The following is a 26,002-nucleotide window of genomic DNA, read 5'->3' as shown; positions in this document are numbered from 1 at the left end:
TTTTGGACCACACTGTGACCTCTATTCTCTAGGAAATCCACGGCTAATTAAATTCCGCAGTGAAAGTTCTCAAGTTCTGAAAACCTATAATACCAGTGTTGCTGATATACGTACAATATGTCCGAATTTAGCAAAGCCAGATAAAACAGGGGTACTCAATGCCAGGCTAACCCAATTTGGTTTTGTTCATTTATTTTTTTCTTTTTAGGGCTGCACCCTGCGGCATATGGAGGTTCCCAGGCTAGGGGTCCAATCAGAGCTAGAGCTGCCAGCCTTCACCACAGCCACAGCAATGCGGGATCTAAGCCGCATCTGTGACCTACACCACAGCTCACAGCAATGCCAGATCCTTAACCCACTGAGCAAGGCCAGGGATCAAACCCTCATCCTCATGGATACTCGTCGGGAACTTCCAGGCTGACCCAGTTTGCATCAGGAAATTCCCAAGTGGACCTTGCTTGGGGTGTAGTTTTTATTTATTTGGGGGGGAGAGTGTAGTTTTTAAATCAAGGATTGAGGTAGAGTAGAAAAATATTCTGGCTCACCAGTTTGTTCTTAGAACACCCAAACCAGGAGACTTGCTGGTTGGTATTGCTGGCAAAAATGTGACCACTAACTAGATGACAACATTCAAAGCATGGTGGAGCCAAGAAAATAATTTATTTCATGAAGTTTAGCATATAAAGAGTCTGATGAGGAGAGGACATAGTCTTCTCTTAGGCGCACCATGCAGAAGCAAAGCTTATTATGTGCTCTTTAAGGGCCTCAAGGGTTATTCTCTGAAGTTCCAATTTTGTGTTTCTTTTTATGCAAGAAACAAAAATGTTATTTAAGAACCGTCCATGGTCAACCAGCCAGTCGCTTAGTATAATTGAATCAGTTGGGTACTTTTTTTTTTGTCTGCATCCGTGGCATGTAGAAATTCCTGGGCCAGGGATTGAACCCATACCACAGCAGTGGCCTGAGCCACTGAAGTGACAGCACTGGTCCTTAACCCACTGCTCCATAAGGGAACTCCCCAGTTGGGTATGCTAAGGGTAGAAAACCTTTCCCTTTAAGTTCTTCGGTTGGTCTAATAATTTATTTCTTCTTATAATTAAATTGGCATAAAACAGACTAACAGGAGAAAAACAAATTTAATATTATATGGGTGGCAGTCCATGTAATGTGAGATTCAAAGAAGTAACCAAGACAAGAAGCTTTTATCTTTTAAACAAAGAAATAAAAAGTTTGTGAAGATTGACAATACAAAGAAGTTTGCATTTGGGGTAGTAAATTAGTAAAGAAGTAACAAAATTTGTTTATACAGCTTCTTGGCCCTAAGTCCTCCATTTCTGGTGATAAGGGTATCTTCTACCTTCCTGGCACAAGGAGGGTACCTTTCATGTAGGAGATTTCTTTTTTGCTTTCGGAAGGACAGGAGGGACAGAGTACCTTTCTTGTACGAACCCTTTCACAAGTAACTTAAATTCAAAATAATCGACATGGGAGTTCCCTGGTTGCCTAGCAGTTAAGGATCCAGGCTTGCCACTACTGTGGCTCTGGTCACTCTTGTGGGGCAGGTTCAGTCCCTGGCTTGAGAACTTCCACATGCCACAGGCATAGCCCAAAAAAAACCTAAAACAAAACAAAAATAAATCAGTATACAAAGTGGCATTTTGGGGGGTGGCATACTCTGCTCCCCTTCTGTATATTTCCTTCATTTTAAATGCTTTACACAATTGCTTATAACAGACCCCAATATCCAACAAAAAGTGATTGTTATAAACACATGTAATATAATCATTACAAAAGTATTTGAGGAACACTAGGGGGTGCATCAGGGCTTGGGATAAAAGAGATAATACTAAAAACGGAGGACTTCATTGAAAAGGACTTTTGCAAGGAAGTATGCAAGCTGGCAGCTTGGAAAAGACAAAATCCAAGCCGACTCTAATAAAATGTACTGGGTTAAATTTTCATCAGGTCCTAAGGGAATGCATGATAATTTGTATAGGAAATTAGATCATTAGACTTAGAAGAAAGTACTCATAGATATGACATCCTTAATTTTTCACAAAACTGTCTTTGGCAGTTTATAAAAATAAACCTCTGTTTGAGTGGAAAACATCTGGTAATAGAGTATTCTACGTAATTATGTAAGAGTTGACATAGTTTGTTTTTGTTGTTGTTGTTCTTTTGTGGGGGGGCCATACCTGTAGCATATGGAAGTTCTCAGGCTTGGGGGTCAAATCAGAGCTACAGCTGACAGCCTACACCATAGCCACAGCAACGCAAGATCTGAGCTGCATCTGCAACCTACACCACAGCTCACGGCAACACTGGATCCTTAACCCACTAAACGAGGCCAGGGATTGAACCCACATCCTCATGGATGCTAGTCAGATTCATTTCTGCTGAGCAAGGAAGGGAACTCCTGTTTTGTTTTTTTATTTTTTATTTATTTATTTTTATCTTTTTGCCTTTTTCTAGGGCCGCTCCCGCGGCATATGGAGGTTCCCAGACTAGGGTTCGAATCGGAGCTGTATCCTCCGGCCTACACCACAGCCACGGCAACCCAGGATCCAAGCCGCGTCTGCAACCTACACCACAGGTTTTGTTTTTTTTAAATCAGGTTGTACTGTTGCAGGAAGGGGGACCCGAGAATGAACTCGTGTCTAACACTTGTAAAAAGCAAAAGACTTTATTGGAAAGGGGCACCGGGTGGAGAGCAGAAGGGTAAAGGAACCCAGAACTGCTCTGGGGAGTTTCCGTCATGGCGCAGTGGTTAACGAATCCAACTAGGAACCGTGAGGTTGCGGGTTTGATCCCTGGCCTTGCTCAGTGGGTTAAGGATCTGGCGTTGCCGTGAGCTGTGGTGTAGGTCGCAGACGCGGCTTGGATCCCGAGTTGCCATGTCTCTGGCATAGGCCGGCAGCTACAGCTCTGATTGGACCCCTAGCCTGGGAACCTCCACATGCCATGGGGGCGGCCCTAGAAAAGGCAAAAAGACAAAAAAAAAAATTCTGCTCTGCCATGTGGCTCTCATGCAGTCTCAGGTTTCATGGGACTGAGGTTAGTTTCTGGGTTGTCTCTGGCTGGTTGGCTCATACTTGGTCTGTCTCAGGGCCCTTCTTGGCGAGGACATCTCTCAGCCAAGATGGATTCCGGCACCAAGGATCCTGGGAGGTTGGTCATCTCCTCCCTTGTATTGGCCCCTCCCAGATCCTCCTGGTTAGTCTTCAGGGCAGCACCATGTTCCTTATTGGGGCCTCCTGTTGGGAGACAAATCCTGCAAGCAGCGATTATCATGCCTGGCCAAGGTGGGCAGTTTCAGTCAATGGTCCCCTAGAGTACGACGTAAAAGTGCTGTTATTTGACATTGAGCATTTTTGACCTAACAAAATGGCAACGTCTTATGCCTCAATGCAAAGTATGGATTACTAATTCAATAAACATAGTAAGATATCCTTATCTATATTATTTGTTTTCATATAGAAATTCTTGTTAAATGTGTACATTTTATTTATGCACGTTAAAATAGTTAACTATGTTTAAGTTAACTATGTTTAACATTAAAACTATACTAAACACACTAGAGTTTTGAGGCTTGAGAAAGCACTTCCTACTAAACTTTTGTTGAATACCTATTATGTTCTTTTTTTACTTTTTCATTATTACTCAATGAATTTTATTATATTTATAGTTGTATAACAGTTATCACTACCCAGTTTCATAGCATTTCCATCCCAAACTCCCAGTGCATTCCCCCACCCCTCAACCTGCCTCATGTGGAAACCATAAGTTTTTCAGAGTCTGTGAGTCAGTATCTGTTCTGCAAAGAAGTTCATTGTGTTCTTTCCACACGTAAGTGATAGCATATGATCTTGGTGTCTCGCTGTCTGACTGACTCCACTTAGGTTGATAATTTCTAAGTCCTTCCATGTTGCTAAAAATGCTGGTATTTCTTTCCTTTAACGGCTGAGTAATAGTCCATTGTGTATATGTACCGCATCCTCTTTATCCATTCATCTGTCTGTCAATGGACATTTAGGTTGTTTGTATGTCTTGGTTATTGTGAACATTGCTGCAGTGAACATAGAGGTGCATGAATCTTTTTGAATGAAAGTTTTGTCCAGGAGTGGGATTGCTGGATCATACGGTAGTTCTTTTTTTACTTTTCTGAGGTACCGCTATAACCGTTTTCCATAGTGGTTGTATGTACTTGCAATTTTATAACCTGCTCATTTTGCTTTTTTCTGGGGTGGCGGTGGGGGAAGGGTCACGCTTGTGGCATATGGAAGTTCCCAGGCTGGGGTTTGGATAGGAGCTGTAGACGCTGGCCTACGCCACAGCCACAGAAATATCGGATCCTTAACCCACTGAGCAAGGCCAGGGATCGAACTTGCGTCCTCGTGGATGGCATGACGGGAACTCCTTGCAACCTATTATGTTCTTGCCCTCTGCTCTGTACTTGAGATAGAAGGAAGAGTAAAACCTAGTCCTTGCCCTTGAAGCTATCATCATTTAGCAAGAGCCATAAACACATTAATAGATGATTACTACAGAAAAGTTGTGTATAAGCATTGAGAAGGAAGTCCCTGTGGTCACACAGATCCAGAAGTCTTATCTGGGCTTCATCACTTTTGCTGATTGCCCAACCTCTCTTGGCCTCATAGAAATAATAGTAGTATTTCATAGGGTTGTTGTGAGAATTAAATGTGAAAATGCATGTGAAGTTGCTTGGCCCTGCAGCAATTTAACAAGCACTCAGGAAATATTAGGTATTACTGTTTGTGTTAAATGGTATTACATAATTAGGTATGCTTCGTATTTGCTTTTATTTGTTTTTGTTGTTGTTGTTGTTGTTGTTTGTTTTGTCTTTTGCCTTTCTTTAGCTGCTCCTGTGGCATATAGAGGTTCCCAGGCTAGGGGTCTAATCGGTGTAGCCACTAGCCTACACCAGAGCCACAGCAACGCAGGATCCGAGCCACGTCTGCGACCCACACCACAGCTCACGGCAATGCCAGATCTTTAACCCGCTGAGCAAGGCAAGGGATCGAACCTGCAACCTCATGGTTCCTAGCCAGATTTGTTAACCACGGTGCCATGACAGGAACTCCGGTATTTGCTTTTATTTTTATTTTTATTTTTTTGTCTTTTTTTTTTTTTTTTTGCTATTTCTTGGGCCGCTCCCGCAGCATATGGAGGTTCCCAGGCTAGGGGTCGAATCGGAGCTGTAGCCACCGGCCTACGCCAGACCCACAGCAACGCGGGATCCGAGCCGCGTCTGCGACCTACACCACAGCTCACGGCAACGCCGGACCCTTAACCCACTGAGCAAGGGCAGGGACCGAACCCGCAACCTCATGGTTCCTAGTCGGATTCGTTAACCACTGCGCCACGATGGGAACTCCCGGTATTTGCTTTTAGAATGTAGTTAGGTGAACTGGTTTTAATTATAAACACTACATTAGACATCTGGTTTATAGTGAAGTAGTTTGCTCCTGATAATAATTTGGAGAAAAGTCTTGTCATCTTTCCCTAGAAATGGGACCTGTTGTCAATCAAAAGTCTCAGTCTAATGAAGTGGCCAGAGAGATTTAACACAACTCTGAAGAGTGAGAGTCAACATTCTTTTAACACCTTTAATACGAAAGAGGAACTGAGAACAGGAACTAATGGATTCAACAGTAATTAAGAACTTAAAATCCCTTCTCAAATTTACCTTTGCCTTCTGAGACAAATATGTTAGTTTGTTGCCAAAATGCCCATGGGCATGCATGCCTTTTATCAAAATCCACTGAATAGTCATCTGCCAGTCAATAAATATTATTAAGTTCTATTCTTTGCCTGACAACTGTGCTAGGTTCTGGGGTATGAAGGTAAGCAATACTACAGTCTGGGAGTTTCTGCTGTGGCACAGTGAGTTAGGTGCAAGTTCAATCCCCACCCCAGCTACTGCTGGGATTCAGTCTCTTGCCTGGGAAATTCTGTATGCCATGGGTGCAGTCATAAAAACGAAACAAAACAGGAGTTCTCGTGGTGGCTCAGTGGACTAGGATCCATGAGGACAGGGATTCCATCCCTGGCCTCGCTCAGTGGATTAAGGATCCAGCTTTGCCATGAGCTGTGGCGTATACCGGCAGCTGCAACTCTGATTTGACCTCTAGCCTGGGAATTTATAAGTCTTGGGTGTGGCTCTAAAAAGACAACAAAACAACCAAACAAAAACTACAGCTGCTGGGGGAGACACATTCATCAAATAAGCATTCAAATATATAACTAAAATTTCTAAGTGAAGAATATAGAGCAGGGACCGTGATTTAGGTTGGGTGATAGGCTTGTGGAGGTCAGGGAAGAGTGCATTTAGAAAGTAATATATAAAAAACACAGCTTATGGAGTTCCCATCGTGGCGCAGAGGAAGTGAATCCAACTAGGAACCATGAGATTGCGGGTTCGATTCCTGGCCTTGCTCAGTGGGTTAAGGATCCGGCGTTGCCGTGAGCTGTGGCATAGGTCGCAGATGCGGCTCTGATCCCAGGTTGCTGTGGCTCTGGTGTAGGCCGGCAGCTACAGTTCCAACTGGACCCCTAGCCTGGGAACCTCCATATGCTGCGGGTGTGGCCCTGAAAAGACAAAAAGACAAATAAAGAAAGAAATAAAAATAGTAATAATAATAAAAAAACCCCACAGCTTACTCTTTAGAGGAACTGGTGATTTTTTCCTTAATTCCAAACCTTCAGCAAGTTCAGAAAATAAGAGCTTGGTTAAATCAATTGTTTGGTTACCTTGTGGGAAATATGAAGTTTATATAAATTGTTTATTCTGTTACCCAATTATATAGATAATACTAAATATGACTTTTCTTGTTGTCATTTGGCCTGATATGGGCTTTCACTTCATTTAACTGTATTCAAAATAAAATCATTCTCCTCTTGGGTGCTTTTATCATTATCAACACACTCACACACAAAATGTGTACTTTTTTTTTGTCTTTTTAGGGTTGCACCCACGGTATATGGAGGTCCTTAAGCTAAGGGTCGAATCAGAGCCACAGCAACGTGGGATCCGAGCTGCATCTGCAACCTACACCACAGCTTACGACAGCGCTGGATCCTTGACCCACTGAGCGAGGCCAGGGATCAAACTCACCTCCTCAAGGATGCTAGTCAGATTTATTTTCACGGAGCCACGATGGGAACTCCCAAAATGCATACTTAATTCAGTTCTTCACAAACACCAACTGTACAGATGGGAAAATGTAGACAATAGTAAAATGACTAAGGTCTTCCTCCCTTATCTGGGGAGCTGTCTTGCTCTGGAATGACATTTCCGTGTAGAAGCGTGGCTTTTCTCCTTTGTTTGCATTCTGTTGTCTGAGAGCTTGGACAAGGAAGGAGGATTGAACATGCTTAGAACGGCTTCTCTTTTAGGAGAGATTATATAACATACCAAACACTACCCAAAAGTGGTATTTCCAGATTCCTTCAGAAATGTATTATATCCCCTGGAACACGGGAGGGAGTAGGGGGAAGATCGTGGAGGGTGTCTCTCCATTTTAACGTTGTATTAGGTTTTTTGTTGTTGCTGGCGGTGGTGTTGCTTTTTTTTTTTTTAGAGCTCCCTGTTAGATTGAGAACTCCCTATTAGATTATTTACAAGGATATTCACACTCATTTAGGTCAGCCTTCATTAAACAAAAGCTTGATTTGTTTAAAACAACAACAACTAGATCTAGTTTCAAGCCATGTCAAGTGGCAGCTGTTCAAGTCCAGGGAGTCCACTTCAATAATTTTTCTGAAAATGACCAGTTCTTCCTTTTTATATGTTTCTCAAGCAGTCAGTAAATAACTCATTTATCAAACTTAAAGGAATGCACAGAAAAAAATTCTTTGGAAAACCTCGTGGGAGTTTTTTTGGTTTGTTTCTGTGGGGGTGTTTGTATGCTGAACCAGACAATCAATGTATTTTCTAGCCAGTTGGATTATAGCAAATCAGTGCGATTATAGCAAGAAGCCCAGCTACCTCATTCTGATCATCACAACAAATGAACTCATTCACATGAATCATTTGGTATAAAATAAACTCCTTTAAGTGGAACATTATTATGGGATCAGAATGTCTCACTTTGGAGAGGAAGGAATGAGCATGATGTAGCTTTACTGTAACAGCAGGAAACCATTATTTTATTTCTTTTTCTTTTTTTTTCTTTTTTCTTTTTGTCTTTTTGTCTTTTTAGGGCCACACCTGCGGCATATGGAGGATCCCAGGCTAGGGGTCTAATTGGAGCTGTAGCTGCTGGCCACAGCAATGCCAGATTCGAGCTGCATCTGTGACCTACACCACAGCTCATGGCAACGCTGGATCCTTAACCCACTGAGCAAGGCCAGGGATCAAACCTGCAACCTCATGGTTCCTAGTTGGATTCATTTCTGCTGTGCCACGACAGGAACTTCCCACTATTTTATTTCTCCCTGTGGTCTCTTTCACCTAGTATTTTCTTTAAGGATGAAACATAAATCCAAAAGGTTACCTAGGCATTCTGGTGGTGGCTCAGCGGAAACAAATCTGACTAGTATCCATGAGGACGCAGGTTCGATCCCTGGCCTCGCTCAGTGTGTTAAGGATCCAGCGTTGCCATGAGCTGTGGCGTAGGTCACAGACACAGCTCAGATCTGGCATTGCTGTGGCTGTGGTGTAGGCCAGTGGTTACAGCTCCAATTTGACCCCTAGCCTGGGAACTTCCTTATGCTTCGGGTGTGGCTCTAAAAAGGCAGAAAAAAAAAACTGCAACAGGACAAAAGGGGTGTGAGCCAAGGATGGTAAACAGGGGGACCTAGCAAGGGATTCCTCTCAGCATCCATCCTTCCTTGTAGATAAAGAGGCTCCTTTCCTAAGGGTACTGGGAGGGCACCTCTCACATGAAGATCTCATGTTCTGACTCAGGGCTGTTTCTCCTACTCCTTCACCTTAAACTATTGCTATGCAAAGAGCCATATTTTGGATGGACATGTCTTGAATTTCATCAATATCCGTGTTGGATTGAGGGGGGAAATGAGAAGTAGTACCTACAAATAAGAAATAGGAAATAGAAGTACACTACAAACAGGGAAGATAGGCAATAGGAGACTGGAAACTGGAGACAGAGAAGATTATGGTAGTAATAGATGCCTCTGTATCAGACACTGAGCTTCACTCCATTGTCTCATTTCGTCCTCAAAGCTGCCCAATAAAGGAGATATATTTTTTTTCCCCTGATTTTTAGGGCTGCCCCCACGGCATATGGAAGTTCCCAGGCTAAGGGTCAAGTTGGAGCTGCAGCTGCTGGCTTACATCACAGCCACAGCAGAGGCAGTTCTGAGCGGCATCTGCAACCTACACCCACTACACACCGCAACACTGTATCCCCGACCCACTGCCTGAGGCCAGGGGTCAAATATGCATCCTCATGGATACTAGGGATTCGTTTCCACTGCGCCACAACAGAAGTTCTGACAATTTTTTTTTTGTCTTTTTGCTATTTCTTGGGCCACTCCCTCGGCATACGGAGGTTCCCAGGCTAGGGGTCGAATCGGAGCTGTAGCCACCGGCCTACGCCAGAGCCACAGCAGCACAGGATCCGAGCCGTGTCTGCAACTTACACCACAGCTCAACCTACACCACAGCTCACGACAATGCCAGACTGTTAACCCACTGAGCAAGGGCAGGGACCGAACCCGCAACCTCATGGTTCCTAGTTGGATTTGTTAACCACTGCGCCACGATGGGAACTCCTCTGGTGATATTATTTGTTTTTTTTGTGTTTGTTTGTTTGTTTGTTTGTTTGTTTGTTTTTGTCTTTTTGCTATTTTGGGGGCCGCTCCTGCGGCATATGGAGGTTCCCAGGCTAGGGGTCGAATCGGAGCCGTAGCCTCCCCGGCCTGTGCCAGAGCCACAGCAACGCGGGATCCGAGCCGCGTCTGCAACCTACACCACAGCTCATGGCAACGCCAGATCCTTAACCCACTGAGCAAGGGCAGGGATCGAACCTGCAACCTCATGGTTCCTAGTCGGATTCGTTAACCACAGCGCCACGATGGGAACTCCTGGCGATATTATTTGTATCCCTATTTTTACAATGAAGAAATGGAGGTTTAGAGCTTTTGACAGACTTCCCTAAGCCACACAGGTAGATGGTAAGTGGCACTGCAGCTAGAAACCAAGGCAGTCTGACTCCAGGGCTCAGTTCTTAACCACCATAAAATGCTGCCCAGGAGCTCTCTTCTGGCTCAGCGGGTTAAGTATCTGGCGTTGTCACTGCTATGGCTCTGGTCGATGCTATGACTCAAGTTTGATCCCAGACTTAGGAATGTCCATGAACCTTGAGTGTAGCCCCCACCCCCCCAAAAAAAAAAAATTGCCCAGAAAGGCTTGTGATCTGGATTATATCAAACCATGGGGTGAGAAGGGAGTGGCAGGGAAGAGAGAAGTTTAAGCAAGGTGACAGAAGACAGACATAGAAGACCGGAAAGAAATGTCAGCTCTGTATAAACACCCGGATGGGTTAAGACTTCCCAAAGGAGCTGAGTCAAGAGCATGTGCCCAACAGCTGAAACTGGAACTTCTTGGAGAGGGGGGGGCTGCTGCTGGAACTTCTCCTCACCCCACTTGGATGAGGCCAATTGTGTATTCTCAGGCCCAGGAGGGCATTCTGTGTCTTCTAACTACGACTTGATCAGGCAAAGTGCTACATCTAACCAGTTATTTTGGAGTTTGGGGACGCCTAGAACATTGGCTTGAGTAGCAGCCAAAGGGACTCTATCTGACTGCAAAAAAAAAAAAAAAGATAAAAAGCAAGCTGCACATATTTGGATACTGTGTTAATGTTCTGGCTGTGTAGAAGGATTGTGTTAGTCTTGCTTATTGGTCTTCCTCTTCCAGCAGTCATATTAAGGGCCTCGTTTGTAACATACTGTCCTTTAGAAGAACAGATAGGCGTGGATGAAGGGAAGAGAGTTTGGGGTCCCTAAAGAAAGGATTTGCCTCAGCAATACAAACTTGGGGTGGTATCAGAATTCTCGCTCTTTCTATCTTGAATCACAGAGGTACACCTTTGATATTTATTTTATTTTATGATTTTATTTTATTTTTGGCCATGATGGGTAGCTGCTTGATGTGGGATCTCAGTTCCCATACCAGGGATTGAACCTAGTGGTGAAAATGCCCAATCCTAACCACTAGATCACCAGGGAACTCTGTGAATTCTCTCGTCTTTAGCCCTTCCTGTTTGCTTAGCATTGCATGTAAAAGCCCCAGCCCATGCCACCCATTCCTCTAAATGAGCGCTGCCCCCTGTCTTGATGTCTAGTTCCATCATTATCCTAAGAATGGCAGGTCAACAGGTTTTGGAAATTGAGGGATCAAGAAAGAAACTTCATATACAATTTTTATACATCTTTGCACAAACTTTTACACATCTTCATACATCTTTAATAGCTAGGCCACCAGGGAACTCCCTTACCTATTTTTTTAAAATAATCTTTTAATAGGTCTTTAGTCCAAAAGTCTTTGAAGTTCCATGGTGCCCATGCAGTTAAGGATTCGGCATTGTCATGGCTGTGGCTTGAGTTCAATCCCTGGCCTGGGAACTTCTGAATGCATGCCACAGCACAGCCAAAAAAGAAAAAAAAAAGAAAAGTAAAGTATAACACACACAAATATAAAGTTAACCTGTTTCAAAGGTTTTATTTAATGCATTTCTTTTCTTTTTCTTTTTCTTTTTTTTTTTTCCTTTTTAGGGCCGCACCCACAGCATATGGATGTTCCCAGGCTAGGGGTTTGAATCAAGCTGCAGGTGCTGGCCTCCGCCACAGCCACAGCAACATAGGATCTGAGCCATGCCTGCAACCTACACCAGATCCTTAACCCACTGAATGCGGCCAGGGATCGAAGCCACAACCTCATCATTCCTAGTAGGATTCGTTTCCACTGTGCCACGACGGGAACTCCTAACGCATTTCTTTTTGATAGAATCAATAAGATGTTACAATGGGTTAAAAGGAGAAGTCTAATTATCACACATGTACAGGCCAGCAGGAACATTGAAATAGATTTATAAAGAGTTGCAAACTGGTAGACTGGTCAGTATTTATATGGCAATAATTGATTGCATTCCACTAAATGCAATTTATTTGTATTTCTCTGCACAAAATTATTTGCATTATTATAAGTTGTTTATAACTTGCACGATAGTAAAATGTACAAAAAAATGACAGGCAGAGAGAATCTGAAATAAAACCTAACCATAAATCATATTTTCCAGAATGCCTATCATAGGAGTTCCCTGATCGCCTAGCAGTTTAAGGATCCAACATTGTCACTGCTGTGGTGCGGGTTCGATCTCTGGCCCCGGAATGTCTGCATGCTATGGATGCAGCCAAATTAAAAAAAAAGCCTAGCTATCCTAAATCAGCTCTGACAGTGTACCTCTGCATTAAGACTGCTGTATTGGGGAGTTCTCTGATGGCCTAGTGGGTTGAGGCTCCTGCGTTCTCACCACTGTGGCTCTGGTTGCTGCTCTGTATTATAGGTTAGTTCACTAGCCCAGGAATTCCCACATACTGCCTGTGTGGCAAAAAAGAAAAAAAAAAAATGCAAAGAGAGAGAGACCTGAAATAAACATTGCAATGCTCATTAAAAAAAAAAAAAAAAGACCACTGTATTGATTTTACTTCCAATGTTCCACTTCAGTGTGTCAAGAAGTTAAGGAATGTGGCCTTTTTTAAGCTGTATAATAAGATGTTATTTTGAAAACACTTTGGGTTATCTTCTGGTGTGTTAGTTAAAAAGGATAATTTTTTACTATTCAATGCAAAATAACTAATTACAGATTTAAACAAATGATTGGATAAAAGTTGCCTAAGGAGCAAGCAGCTTGCTAGATTTGAAAATGTGAAGGTAAGCACTGGATAGGAGTATAAAGAAAAATTGAAGGTTCTTGGTGATACTTTGCTCGATTTTCTCTAATTCTGAGCTAGAAATAAATGGAAATAGTAAGGATAGTAAAGTAGAATTTAAAGGGTGCCCTGAAAGAACAGCAGTGTGTGCCTGGGGCTGGGGGGGCCGGGGGGGGGGGGGGGGACACTCGCCAGGCAGGATGGAGCCCCCATTAACCTCCAGCATCATCAGCAAGCCCCCAGTGTTTGCCAGGAGGTCATGACCACGGGAAGGCTGTTCTTGGCTAACACTTGCACCCAGGCCCATGAAGGGAAACATCCAAATAGGACCAAACTGATCTCCAGTGGCTACGCCTGATTTCCACGTCTCTTTAGGTTCCTCTTGGTTCTTGTTCTGGTCTTAATTTCTGCATTCTGACTCCAGGCCACTCTGTCTCCTGCAGCTTTTTCTCCGGTCTCACTGAATATATTTTGACACTTTCCTATATTCTCTGATGCATGATTTCACAGAGCCTCCTAACTTCATTCCTCCACATATTCTGGAACAATAGTTCTTCTGGTTCCAAGTCAGTTCCATCCTGTGTGGTGGGACCACCCCTCCAAAGCTCTTAGCTGTGGTTGCTCCTCTTTCCTCAAGGTCACTCCGAGGACCCAAATGGGCTTGCATTTAAAGGCTCTCTGCCGCTCCCTCTAGGAACCCAGAAGCATTACCTCAAATGACTTCCTGGCTTAGCCGCACCCAGATGAACTACTTGGTAGCTGAAATAATTCCAGAATTCTGGTTCTCCCAACTTGCAGTAAGAAAGAGAAAGTAAGCAAAAACATTAAAAGCAAGTTGAATTTTGGCCTTAATGATAAGAGTTGCTGTTTCGTTATTAAAATTATGAATTTAGGAGTTCCTATTGTGGCTCAGTGGTAACCCAACTAGGATCCATGAGGATGCAGGTTTAATCTCTGACCTTCCTCAGTGGGTTAAGGATCTGGTATTGCTGTGAGCTGTGGTGTAGCTCGCAGTCTCTGCTCGGATTCCGTGTTGAGGTAGCTGTGGTGTAGGCCAGCAGCTGCAGTTCTAATTTGACCCCTAGCCTGGGAACTTCCATATGCCTTGGGTACAGCCCTAAATATATATATATATGATTTTATGCCATATATATGGTATCATATATTTATGATTATATACTAAGATCATATTTATTTTAGATCTTCCTCACTTGTTCCCTCAGCAGGTATTTACTGAGCATATTTCATGTGCTAGGAATTTATCTAGCAACCAGGACATGACAGAGAATTAAAAAAAGACAAAGTTTTGTAGTCAGAGTTTATAGTGAACATCTAACAGGGCTTCTTAAAGTGAGGAGCCAAATAATTAGTGATTTAAAGAGTTCTACTTAATAGAGGGGGAAACTTTGTCTCATTGGTTTGCTAATCTGAGTTCTCTGTTAATCACAGATAGAGTACCAGAAAACTCACAGCAACAGCAACCAGAAACAAAGGTGTTGTCTCCAAAAGACATAGTCTTGCAAGCCCTTAAAGAGGTAAGCCATAGCAAGTATCCTGGCCTGTATTTTCTAACAACTTTTTATTATGAAAATTTTTAAATATTCGGAAAAGTTGATAGAGTAGTACAGAAAACAACCATATACCTGTAATGTAGATCAATTGTTAGCATTTTGCCTTATCTGGTTGATATGCAATTATTCATACATGTATATATACATTTTTAAATTTCTTGTTTGAAAATAATTTCAAGCTTACAGAGAAGTGGCGGGGAAAAGACAAAGAATCCTTTTTACATCCCTTTTACTATGATTCACCTATTGTTAAATTTTTGCCCCATTTGCTTTTATATTCTCTGTATTTTTGTATGTAGTTTCTAGAACCATTTGAGAAGCTGCATTGTGTCCCCATTGCCTTATATTTTTCAGTGTCTATTTCCTAAGAACATTCTCCCACATAACTACTGTATACTTATCAATTATAGGAAATTTAAAATTGGTGCAATACTTTTTTACCTCATCTACAATCCATATTCCATTTTTGCTAATTATTCCTTTTGGCCTTTTGTTTTTGTCTAGTACAACATGCAGTCCAGCATCACGTATCACATTTAATTGTCCTCTCTCTCTAGTTTCTCTCTCTCTCTCTTTTTTTTTTTTTTTTTGCTTTTTTAAGGCTGTACCCATGGCATATGGAGGTTCTCAGGCTAGGGGTCCAATCGAGCTACAGCTGCCAGCCTACACCACAGCCACAGCAACGCCAGATCCAAACTGTGTCTGCGACCTACACTGCAGCTTGTGGCAGCTCTGGATCCTTTAACCCACTGAGTGAAGCCAGGGATTGAACCCGTGTCTTCCTGATCACTAGCCAGATTCGTTACCACTGAGCCACAACAGTTCATTATCATGTCTCTCTACTCTCTTTTAATCTGGAGCATTTCCACAGCTTTTCTTTGTCTTTGATGACACTGACATTTTTTTTAAGTAAACAGAACTATAAAAAAAATGTTCCTCATTTTGAGGTTGCCTGATATCCAGCTTGTGTCACAGGTTCAGCCAGTTCTCCTAGAAGATTTTGAGACAGAATTTTAATGATCAGATGTTTGCTAGGTTGTGCCTTTAGGATCAACACCTGCATGTGGGATAGGGGAAGGGAAACAGCACAACTGGGCAGAGGGACAAACCGAGCTGCAAGGTAGGACTGATGGCCCTTGCTGACTCTAGATGGACCTCTGAAGCGAACAAGAACCCATCAGAATATCTCCCAGTGGGCCAAAATGGCTAGACCTATCTATTTCCACCTCAATCATCATTGGAAGTTGGCAACCCTAAAAGGGCATGACCTTGGGCAAAAGGGCTCGATGTAGTAGTAGCAGTCTCTAAGGGCTGTTAGGTGGAGACTCTCTTTTGACAGTTCTCCCAGGAGCTGGGGCAACAGATTTGTTCTTAAAGGGAGATCTGGACAATGCATTCCCATTCACCACATATCATGATTAAAATCAGGTTATACAGGAGTTCCTGTTGTGGTGCAGTGGTTAACGAATCCGACTGAGAACCATGAGGTTGTGGGTTCGATCCCTGGCCTTGCTCAGTGGGTTAAGGATCCATCATTGCCATGAGCTGAGGTGTAGGTTGCAGACGCAGCTCAGATCCCACATTGCTATGGCTCTGGCGTAGGCCAGCAGCAACAGCTCCGATTAGACCCCTGGCCTGGGAATCTCCATATGCCGTGGGAGCGGCTCCCCCCCCCCAAAAAAATCAGGTTGTACATTCCCAACCAGACAATTACTATGAATATATATTTTTTCTGAATCTTTTGAAAGTTAAGTTGCAGACTTCGGTCCTAAAAACTTCAGCATACACTCACAATAACAACATTAATATTCTACAAAGCAAGATCATTAACATATCTAAGAAAATGAAAAAATATCTTAATGACATCCAGTTCATATTGAAATTCCCCCAAATTATAAATTTTTTAAATCAGTATCTTATCAATTGTCTTATTAAATTTCTTTTTTTTTTTTCTTGTCTTGTTTAAACTGGAACAATCTTTTAAGAAGACTGGATGTGATAACCTTCCTATTTTTCAGTTTTGTTTTTTTTTTTTTCCAAATTTGAAAGTCATAAGATTTACTGTCATGAGAGCTGAGGAAAACACCCTGTGCTTTTTCTTTTTCTTTCTTTTTTTAATGTGGTTTTTTTTTTTTTTTTTTTTGCTAAATTTTTAGATCCTCACCCTGGGCATATAAAGATTACCTGGCTAGGGGTTTAATCGGAGCTACAGCTGCATGCCTATACCACAGCTCACGGCAATGCTGGATTCTTAACCCACTGAGCGATGCCAGGGATCGAACCCAAAACCTCATGGTTCCTAGTCAGATTCTTTTCTGCTGCACCATGACGGGAACTCCACCATCCGCTTTTTCTTAGATGATTTTGAGTATTAATACAGATAAAATAATTTTAAAGATGTGGACTATTTTTGTTAGAATAATAATTGAATGCCTGCTTTTATATCCATTATTAAGGAGAGTGATAGAGAAGAGATAAAATGGGTTTTATACCATCTTATTATATTTTTATAAAGTTGAGTTACCTCAGTATTTGTGCATGTATGTGTTTGTATAAAAAAATAGCCAGGAGTTCCCATCGTGGCTCAGTGGTTAACAAATCCAACTAGGAACCATGAGGTTGCAGGTTCCATCCCTGGCCTTGCTCAGTGGGTTAAGGATCCGGCGTTGCCGTGAGCTGTGGTATGGATCGCAGATGCGGCTCGGATCCTGCGTTGCTGTGGCTGTGGCATAGGCTGGTGGTTGCCAGTTCCGATTCGACCCCTAGCCTGGGAACCTCCATATGCTGTAGGAGTGGCTCAAGAAAAGGCAAAAAGACAAAACAAAAACAAACAAACAAAAAAAACCTTTCGCATCTTGTCTAACAAAATAAAGCAAAATAAAAAGCTGCTAAGTTTTTTTGTAATTTGCTAGTGAGAACAGGAAATGAAAGAGTCATGTTATCTTATATCATCATATTATATTGTGTCATTATCATATTATATTACATTGCTACTAAAGTTTCTTTAGTCCTTTCAATGTAGCACTCGCATTGTAAGCAGCTCTAATCCTCTTAAAATATTTATGATTCAGTCATTATAACATTAAGAAAGACGTGAGACACAAGAATCTTTCCAGGTTATTTCCAAACAGGCTTCTTTAACTAATGCCCTTTAATTGAACTAGTTATGAGTTTTCTGGTGAAAAATAAGTATATCTCTGCTAGGTATTTGTTAAAATACTTCCAAATTTATCAGTGGCCACTGCCTTGACAACTGACAAAAATGTCATCTTGGGAGTACCCACTGTGGTGCAGTTGTTAATGATCCAGCTTGTCTCTGCAGCATTGCAGGTTCAATCCCTGGTGTAGCAGGTTAAAGAGCTGGAAGTTCCCAGGCCAGAGAGTGAATGTGGCTTGGATTGATTCCTTGGCCTGAGAACTTCCATATGTCTGGGTGCAGGTGGAAAAGGAAATAAAATTTCCTTTCTTCTTCTTTTTTTTAATGGAAAGTACTTACTGCTTAAACTATGCTATAGGACTTATTTTTACCCAAACTAAGATATGTTCCATAAAAATTAAAGGAAGTGAGAATCTTTGATATAAAAATATATAATTTTTGTCTGTGCAGCAACATGTGGAAGTTCCCAGGCCAGAGATCGAACCCATGCCACTGTAGTCACCAGAGCTTTTTAAGTGACAGTGTCGGATCCTTAACATGCTACACCATAAGGGAACTCCAAAAGCATACTATTTTATGTGGGATAAATATATAACTAAATGTTTAATATTATGAATTGGATAAGATATGCCAGAAAACAGGTCATTTTTGTCTTAGCCAATCCATTTTGGTTCAGCACCATTCCTTGAGTACCCATTATGTTTAAGTTCCTGCAATGGACAATTAGGTGAGTTACAAATTTAATTGATTCATTCATTTATTTATTCATTCACTTTTATAGTCTTTAGGGCTAAAGCAAGTATAGGAAGGAGAGGGAAATAGTGGGAAAATATGCTTTTTTTTTTTTTTGCTTTTTAGGGCCACACCTGCAGCATATGGAGGTTCCCAGGCTAGGGGTCAAATGGGAGCTACAGCTGCCAGTCTACACCACAGCCACAGCAACACAAGATCTGAGCCACATCTGTGACCTACACCATAGCTCACAGCAACACGGATCCTTAACCCACTGAGTGAGGCCAGGGATCAAACCTGCATCTTCATGAATCCTAGTCAGGTTCATTAAAAGCTGAGCCACAAAAGGAACTCCTACATCTTTTTCTTTTTTTTGTCTTTTCTAGGGCCAGCCTGCGGCATATGGATGTTCCCAGGCTAGGGGTCTAATCGGAGCTATAGTTTCTGGCCTATACCACAGCCACAGCAACTCAGGATCTGAGCCACATCTGCAACGTACACCACAGCTCATGGCAATGCTGTATCCTTAACTCGCTGAGCGAGGCCAGGGATCAAACCTGCAACCTCATGGTTCCTAGTCGGATTCATTAACCACTGAGTCACGACAGGAACGCCTCCTACATCTTTTTCTATAGGAGTTTATTAAGTGGTCTATATTTCTCTTCTTAGATTTCATAAGCCTAATTTTTTAAAGAACACCATGCTATTAGGGCCAAATAGTTTCCACTCACACAAAGCATGTCAGTTCAAACTCCCTATCCAGATGACATCAGCAAAAATAGTGGAGTAAAAACCTCAAAAAATTCCATAGAAGCAACAAGAAACTGACAAAGTGGTCAGAAAATCAAATTTTGCAGAACTCCAGAAATTACCTGAAGGCTTGCATCAATCTGGGGAGTGTTTATTTAAAAAAAGAAGAGGAGTTCCTGTCGTGGCACAGCAGAAATGAATCCAACTAGGAACCATGAGGTTTCAGGTTCAATCCCTGCGCTTGCTCAGTGGGTTAAGGATCTGGTGTTGCTGTGGTGTAGGTTGCAGATGCTGCTCGGATCCTGCATTGCTGTGGCTGTGGTGTAGGCCGCCAGCTACGGCTCTGATTAGACCCCTAGCCTGGGAACCTCCATATGCTGTGGGTGCATCCCTAAAAGACAGAAAGAGAGAGAGAGAGAGAGAGAGAGAGAGGGGGGGGGGGGGAGGGAGGGGAGGGAGAGAGAGCGAGATGGGAGCGAGAGGAAGAGAGAGAGAGCGACGAAAGAAAGAAGAAGAAAGAAAGAAAGAAAAAGAAGAAAGAAAGAAAGAAAAGAGAAAGAAGAAAGAAAGAAAGAAAGAAAGAAAGAAGAAAGAAAAGAAAGAAAAGAAAATAATTTAAAAGAAAAAAGCTCCAATCTCAGTGAAAGAAATGAGTTTTGCAGCATTTTAACTGTCCTAGTCCTATCTCAGACTTAGTAATATTCTTGAAAACCAACAGCCTGCATTCATGGTGAAGACCAGCAGCCTGCCAGCAACCAGAAGGAAGATAAAGTGGCTGGAGTTTCTTCAGAGCTTCATCCCCAGAGAATTATTATATGATTTGTCTGTTGGTTCCCTGGAAAATCCCACTTACAAAGATCATCTATTTGATTTAAATCAGAGCTCATTCAGTGTGGAAAGCTTTCTTCCCCTAGCTTTTGTCAGAAACAATTACAGACAATGACTTAACTTTGCAACCATCCTGAGATGATGGATACCAGTTGAGATAAGGCATTAGACTAATCAAAAAATTAAAGAAAAATTAAAGAAAAACTGAGAGTGAGGTGTAAAGGGGGCTTTGGGAAGCTTCTGATTCAAGAAGTGTTCATCCCCAGGGCTCTGTTCATTGCCTAGAAAGACCTGAAAAGGCCCTAAAGCTCTTATCTCTGGATGACACCGAGTCTCTGTTCAAGGAAAGTGAAGGCTAAGGCAGAGTGGAAAATGTACTCCCAACATGCACACAAACCCTCTCACCAAAACCTGGGATACTTATTGGTTCTAGGCATTTAAGGAAATTTCCAGGGCCTACATCATAACTTTTGAACTTCAAATGACAGTAACAACAAAGGAAGGGTTTGTGGGCCAGAGGACAGCCCATAACTTTGATGTATCTCTGGATTCTTGCTTCTGTTTCAGTTCAGGCCACTAAGGATTTTCCTTACTTTGTTGACAGGCCATATAATTTAAAAAAGATGATTTTTACATTTAGTATAGTGGTTTTAAAGGTTTTGTAGTGAAAAGTTTTAAAAGATTATCTAAAATACCATATTGCCATAAATATAACTCCGCTTAGCTTTTGAGATATTACTTTTCCATTCTTGTCTTTAGGAAGGATCTACCTACACTGTGATTTCACATCTGACTATATAAGGAGGGAAAAATTATTATGTTGACTGCAGTGATGCATTGCTAGGGAATCTCACTTGGCTTTTTCTGCTGTTCAGCCTCAGAGCCTGGCTTTGAACCAGCTGCCGTTTTCTCTTATCTTTAAGGGGCCCCCAGAACTCAGACAATTCCTTCTCCCTCAGTAGCTGACTCTACCTACTTTTCTTATTGCAGTTCTCTCCAACTTCCACCTTCTTTGCTCCACAAAAATTAATTTATATCTTAAGCCCTTTACTTTTTTTTCATGGCCTCACCTGCAGCATATGAAAGTTCCTGAACCAGGGATTAAATCTGCGCCACAGCTGCAACCTAAGCTGTGGCAATGCTGGATACTTTAACCCATGACGTCAGGCCAGGGATCTAACCCATGCCTCCGCAGTGACCCAGGCCACTGCAGTTGGATTCTTAATCCATTGTGCCACAGTGGGAACTCCTTCAGGCCTTTACTGGGGGTTTTTTGGTTTGTTTGTTTGTTTGTTGTTTTTTAGGGCCACACCCATGGCATATGGAGGTTCCCAGGCTAGGGGTCAGAGCTACAGCTGCTGGCTTACACCACAGCCATAGCAATGCAGGATCCAAGCCACATCTTCAACATACACCACAACTCACAACAACACCAGATCCTTAACCCACTGAGCGAGGCCAGGGATCGAACCCACAATCTCATGGTTCCTAGTGGACTTTTTTTCCACTGTGCCAAGACAGGAACTCCTACTGTTTGTTTGTTTTAATGATTGTTATTTTTTCCATCAGAGGGCCTTTACTGTTAATCACTAGAGGACAATATTAGGTAACAGAAATGTGATTAATATGAGAAGTTTATAGGCATTACATAATTTTACAAAAGGTCTTATCATCATGGTCCTGATTTCCTTCTAGGATGAGTATTTGTCTTCCAATTTTATTTTCTTTAGGAGTGTGCCATATTTAGGTGAATACCACAGGGATCCTGTTTTTAAAAATGACTGTTTCTCCTAAACCAAAGATGCAAGGACTTGTGGATGCTATCAAGACAGAACAATAAGTGAACCCTCTCCTCTCCAGAGGGTATTTGGCACCTCTGAGAATCACCAGATTGAGTGATCCTCAAGTTAGTCTTCCTTTGTCTTGATTAGGACTGTTATGGGAATTGCTTTATAGTCCTCTATCATAGGACCAAAACTTCTGAATTCTATACCTGGATTCTGATCATGGACCCGCTTTTACCCACCAGGTTAACACAAGGCATTATCCCCTTCTGAAATGCTGAATTGATGTATGTTAGATCGTCTTATTCTTTGCGTCTCATTTTTTAGCCTTTCTTTCATATCTTCTATCTCATTGTCTCTTTGTGCTACATTTTGGCTAAAATTTTCAGATATGTCTTCTAGTTTACATTCTCCATTCATCCGGGTCTAAGCTATAATTTTATGCATCCATTAAATTAAATTTCAAGATTATCTTTGTAACTGCTGAAAGTTCTGTTTGATTCTTTATAAAAATTTCCTTACCCAAAGTAAATATTCCGCCTAAAATTCTGGGGATTCTTGGTGCTTCTGCCTTTATTTTATTTATTATTATTATTATTTTTTTGTCTTTTTGCCTTTTCTAGGGCCGCTTCCTGCGGCATATGGAAGTTCCCTGTTGGGGGTCCAGTCGGAGCCACAGCTACCGGCCTACGCCAGAGCCACAGCAACGCGGGTTCTGAGCCGCGTCTGCAACCCACACCACAGCTCACGGCAACGCCGGATCCTTAACCCACTGAGCAAGGGCAGGGATCAAACCCACAACCTCATGGTTCCAGTCGGATTTGTTAACCACTACGCCACGATGGGAACTCCCAGGTGCTTCTGTCTTTAGTATTCAGATCTTTTAAAGTGATCTGCTAAATTTCTGTTTTCTTGTATATAAAATGAAGAGACTAGATTATCTCTAATATCTGATCTCACTTTAAAGACTATGATTCTATGAAAAAAAAAAAGACTATGATTCTATGGTTTTTAGCCATCCTGATTCCATCCTCCTTCAAAGAGATTAAAGAAGTGAAACTGGTTTGTAAAGGAAGACCACCCATTCCCCAAGTGATAATGGCAAGTTGAAAAAGAATAAAAGTAGTAGAAATGACAACCAGATCTTTAGGGGTGAATTTGGGACATAAAAAATTGTTTCCCTTCACTGTACATAACATATGAAAGAACAATTACAGTGTTTTCTCTCTCTCTTTTTTTATTTTTATTTTTTGTCTTTTTAGGGCTGCAGTTGCAGCTTATAGAGGTTCCCAGGCTAGGGGTTGAATTGGAGCTGCAGCTGCTGGCCGACACCACAGCCATAGCAACATCAGATCCAAGCCACGTCTGCAACCTACACCACAGCTCACGGCAACAGTGGATAACCTACTGAGCAAGGTCAGGGATTAAACCCACATCCTCATGGATACTAGTGAGGTTTGTTAGCTCGGAGCCAAGCCACAATGAGAACTCCCTATAGTGTTTTCTCTTGACCCTCCATACAACCCCATCCCTCTAAAACACTTAGCAGAGGCAGCACTGCATACGTGCATTGATTGATAGAAGACCGTGGCTAAGCTGCAGAATCAGAACTGTACCTCCTGACCCATGACTAGGAGAGCCATCAGAGTGCATCAAGCATAACAGTAAAGTTACCAAAACAGTGTTTCAGAGTTGGCAGTACTTTAGACATGAAGTTCAGTCACATTTGATGCTGGGAAAACCTTCAATTTATGGTTGTTTCATGAAACATCTCCAAGTATGAGAAATGTGCCATCATCTGACAAAGCTTTGTGTGAAACTGACATCTCCATGGCTTCAGTTCATTGCTATTCATGACTGTTTCACTTGGACCTAGAACATGTAGTAGATGCTCGGAAAATATGTATTAAATGAATAAATGCCAATTTTTAACAACAATAATCTTTAGAAAGTTTTGGCTTATGTTGAGCTAAAATGTCACTTTCTCTCGTATTCTTAGCTTTAGTCTCTGGCTAGATTAAACAGTTCCCTCCTCTGCATGCCAGCCCTTGACATACTGAAAAAGGTTACCCTGCTCTTTGTTTTCCAGGATAAATAGCTTCCACCAGTTTACTCAACACTGCCATAATGTCATTTTAAGCTTTCTCTCCATCCTGTTCCCTCTCTTCTGGACATGCGCCAGCTTATCATCGTTCTTCATAAACTGTAATTAGCAGAAAAGAACACAGTACACCCAAGTGCATTTTGATCAGCTCAAACAGGATTGGATAAACACACCCCCAATTCTATTTAAACAGCCAGGGGCAGATTCACCTTTTTTTTTTTTTTTGCTTTTTTTCCTTTTCTAGGGCCGCTTCCCGAGGCATATGGAGGTTCCCAGGCTACGGGTCAAATCGGAGCTGTAGTCACCTGCCACAACCACAGCCACAGCAACGTGGGATCTGAGCCACGTTTGTGACCTACACCACAGGTCACAGCAACACCGGATCCTTAACCCAATGAGCAAGGCCAGGGATCGAACCCACAACCTCATAGTTCCAAGTCAGATTCGTTAACCACTGCGCCATGATGGGAACTCCCAGATTCACCTTTTTTTTGTTTGTTTGTTTTCTTTCTCTTTTCCAACTGCCATATCTCTTTCTTACATTGAGCTCATAGTCAAGGAAAAGCTTGAACTGGGCAGAAATGCCCAGGATGTGCCTTGATGGTGGGTGGGTTAAGGATCTGGCATTGTTATTGCTGTGATTCAGGTCATTGCTGTGGTGCAAGTTCAATCCCTGGCCCAGGAACTTGCGCATGCCACAGGTGCCCCCATAAAAAATAGAAAGAAACATAACCTGTCCAAAAGTCAGAAGAGGTCACCATAGGACACTAATCTTAGTACCTTTGGTGAATGGTGCACATACTGTGGAAATGCAGGTGAAGGTAGGTGGTTGGGACACCCAGGTGCCTCATGTGGCCTCCCTTCTCATGGATGGTGAAAAGGCACTGAATAAGCCATTAGTCTGTGTTACATATCTCTTTAATGTAGGCTTACCAAATCCATTTTAGGGAAATAATTCAGGGCCTGAAACTGCTGCCAAAACATATTACAGCTGGAAAAACCTGTTGGAGAAGATATTTTGCTTTGTACTGTCACTGTCATAAATTTTACCTGCTAAGCAAGTGTTGCTTAACAAGCAAATTCTCAAGTGAAAGAAGACAGGTAAATTCTGAGCAATGTTCTGGATACTGCCTTTCAGTCCCATTTTCCAGGTCAGTATGGTGGAATTAGATTCTTTTAGAAGTAACAGAATGGCTATTCTGAATATCTGAATATCTCTTTCTAGATCCTTCAAAACTAAAGTGCCTTCAACCCAGGATATCTAGGCTTACTATTAATATGACTATTCTTAGGTGGTTTTAAAGTTGAACTTATGAGTTCCTGTTATGGGTCAGCTGGTTAAGAACCCGACATAGTGTCCATGATGACACAGGTTTCATCCCTGGCCTTGCTCAGTGGATTAAAGATCTGGCATTGCTGCAAGTTGTGGCATAGGTTGCAGATGTGGCTCGGGTCCAGTGCGGCTATGGCTGTGGCCTGGGCCTCAGCGGTAGCTCCAGTATGACTGCTAGCTTGGGAACTTCCTTATGTTGTAGGTACAGCCCTAAAAAAAAAAAAAAGAAAAGAAAAGAAAAAGGGGGGGGGGCTGAGAATTGCCTAACTTTTTTTCTTTTAATAACTAGTCATGTCAGTTTAAACATAGTTTCAGGGAACTGGCCTTTAGGCGTGAAGTGATTTGTCTGATTTTGTCTCGTTAGAGAAGATCTGTGATGGACAGGAAAGTAGAGAACCTGTTCTAAAAGAGGAGAATTTTTAAAAAGAAATTTTATGGTATCAAGTGGTTTGCTACTGAGTTCCTTCCAATTTCCTTCTCAGGAAATAAGCTGCCTGCATTATGTTTTAATGACAGTATATCGTGTTACTTGCATAGGTGCCAAGATATTTTCTGGCTGCTTTCTTGGACTTGAGTCCTTGGAGAAGTGCTTGGCTTTTGAGTTATCCAAAGTACAGACTGTCCCCAACGTATGATGATTCAACTTGGGATTTTTTTGACTTTGCAGTGGTGCAAAAGTGATACACATTCAGTAGAAACTACTTCAAATATTGAATTTTGATCATTCCTCAGACTCTCGATATGCCACATATGACGTAGCTGTACACTCTCTCATGATTCTGGGCAGCCCCTGCTCCCAGGTGGCCACAGAATCATAGGGGTAAA

The 26,002-nt window shown here is 42.1% G+C and overlaps 1 protein-coding gene across 8 annotated transcripts in view; it reads left to right on the top strand.

Moving 5' to 3' along the window:
* The window catches only part of CMKLR2 (chemerin chemokine-like receptor 2), a 61,630-nt gene that overhangs the window by 14,151 nt on the left and 21,477 nt on the right, over nucleotides 1-26,002 (top strand). For 5 of the 8 annotated variants that reach the window (XM_047773316.1, XM_047773315.1, XM_047773314.1 and 2 more), the window contains one exon: nucleotides 14,368-14,453. The exons of 1 other annotated variant lie outside the window; for it this stretch is intronic. The gene's annotated coding sequence lies outside the window, so the exon portion shown is untranslated. Of the gene's footprint in view, nucleotides 1-14,367; nucleotides 14,454-24,931; nucleotides 24,996-26,002 lie in introns of those variants that run through there. 2 more of the 8 variants (XM_047773322.1, XM_047773321.1) reach the window with 1 other exon arrangement.

Source organism: Phacochoerus africanus, chromosome 3 (assembly GCF_016906955.1).
Source record: "Phacochoerus africanus isolate WHEZ1 chromosome 3, ROS_Pafr_v1, whole genome shotgun sequence".
Taxonomy (NCBI): domain Eukaryota; kingdom Metazoa; phylum Chordata; class Mammalia; order Artiodactyla; family Suidae; genus Phacochoerus; species Phacochoerus africanus.
This window is presented reverse-complemented; position numbering and strand designations above follow the sequence as displayed.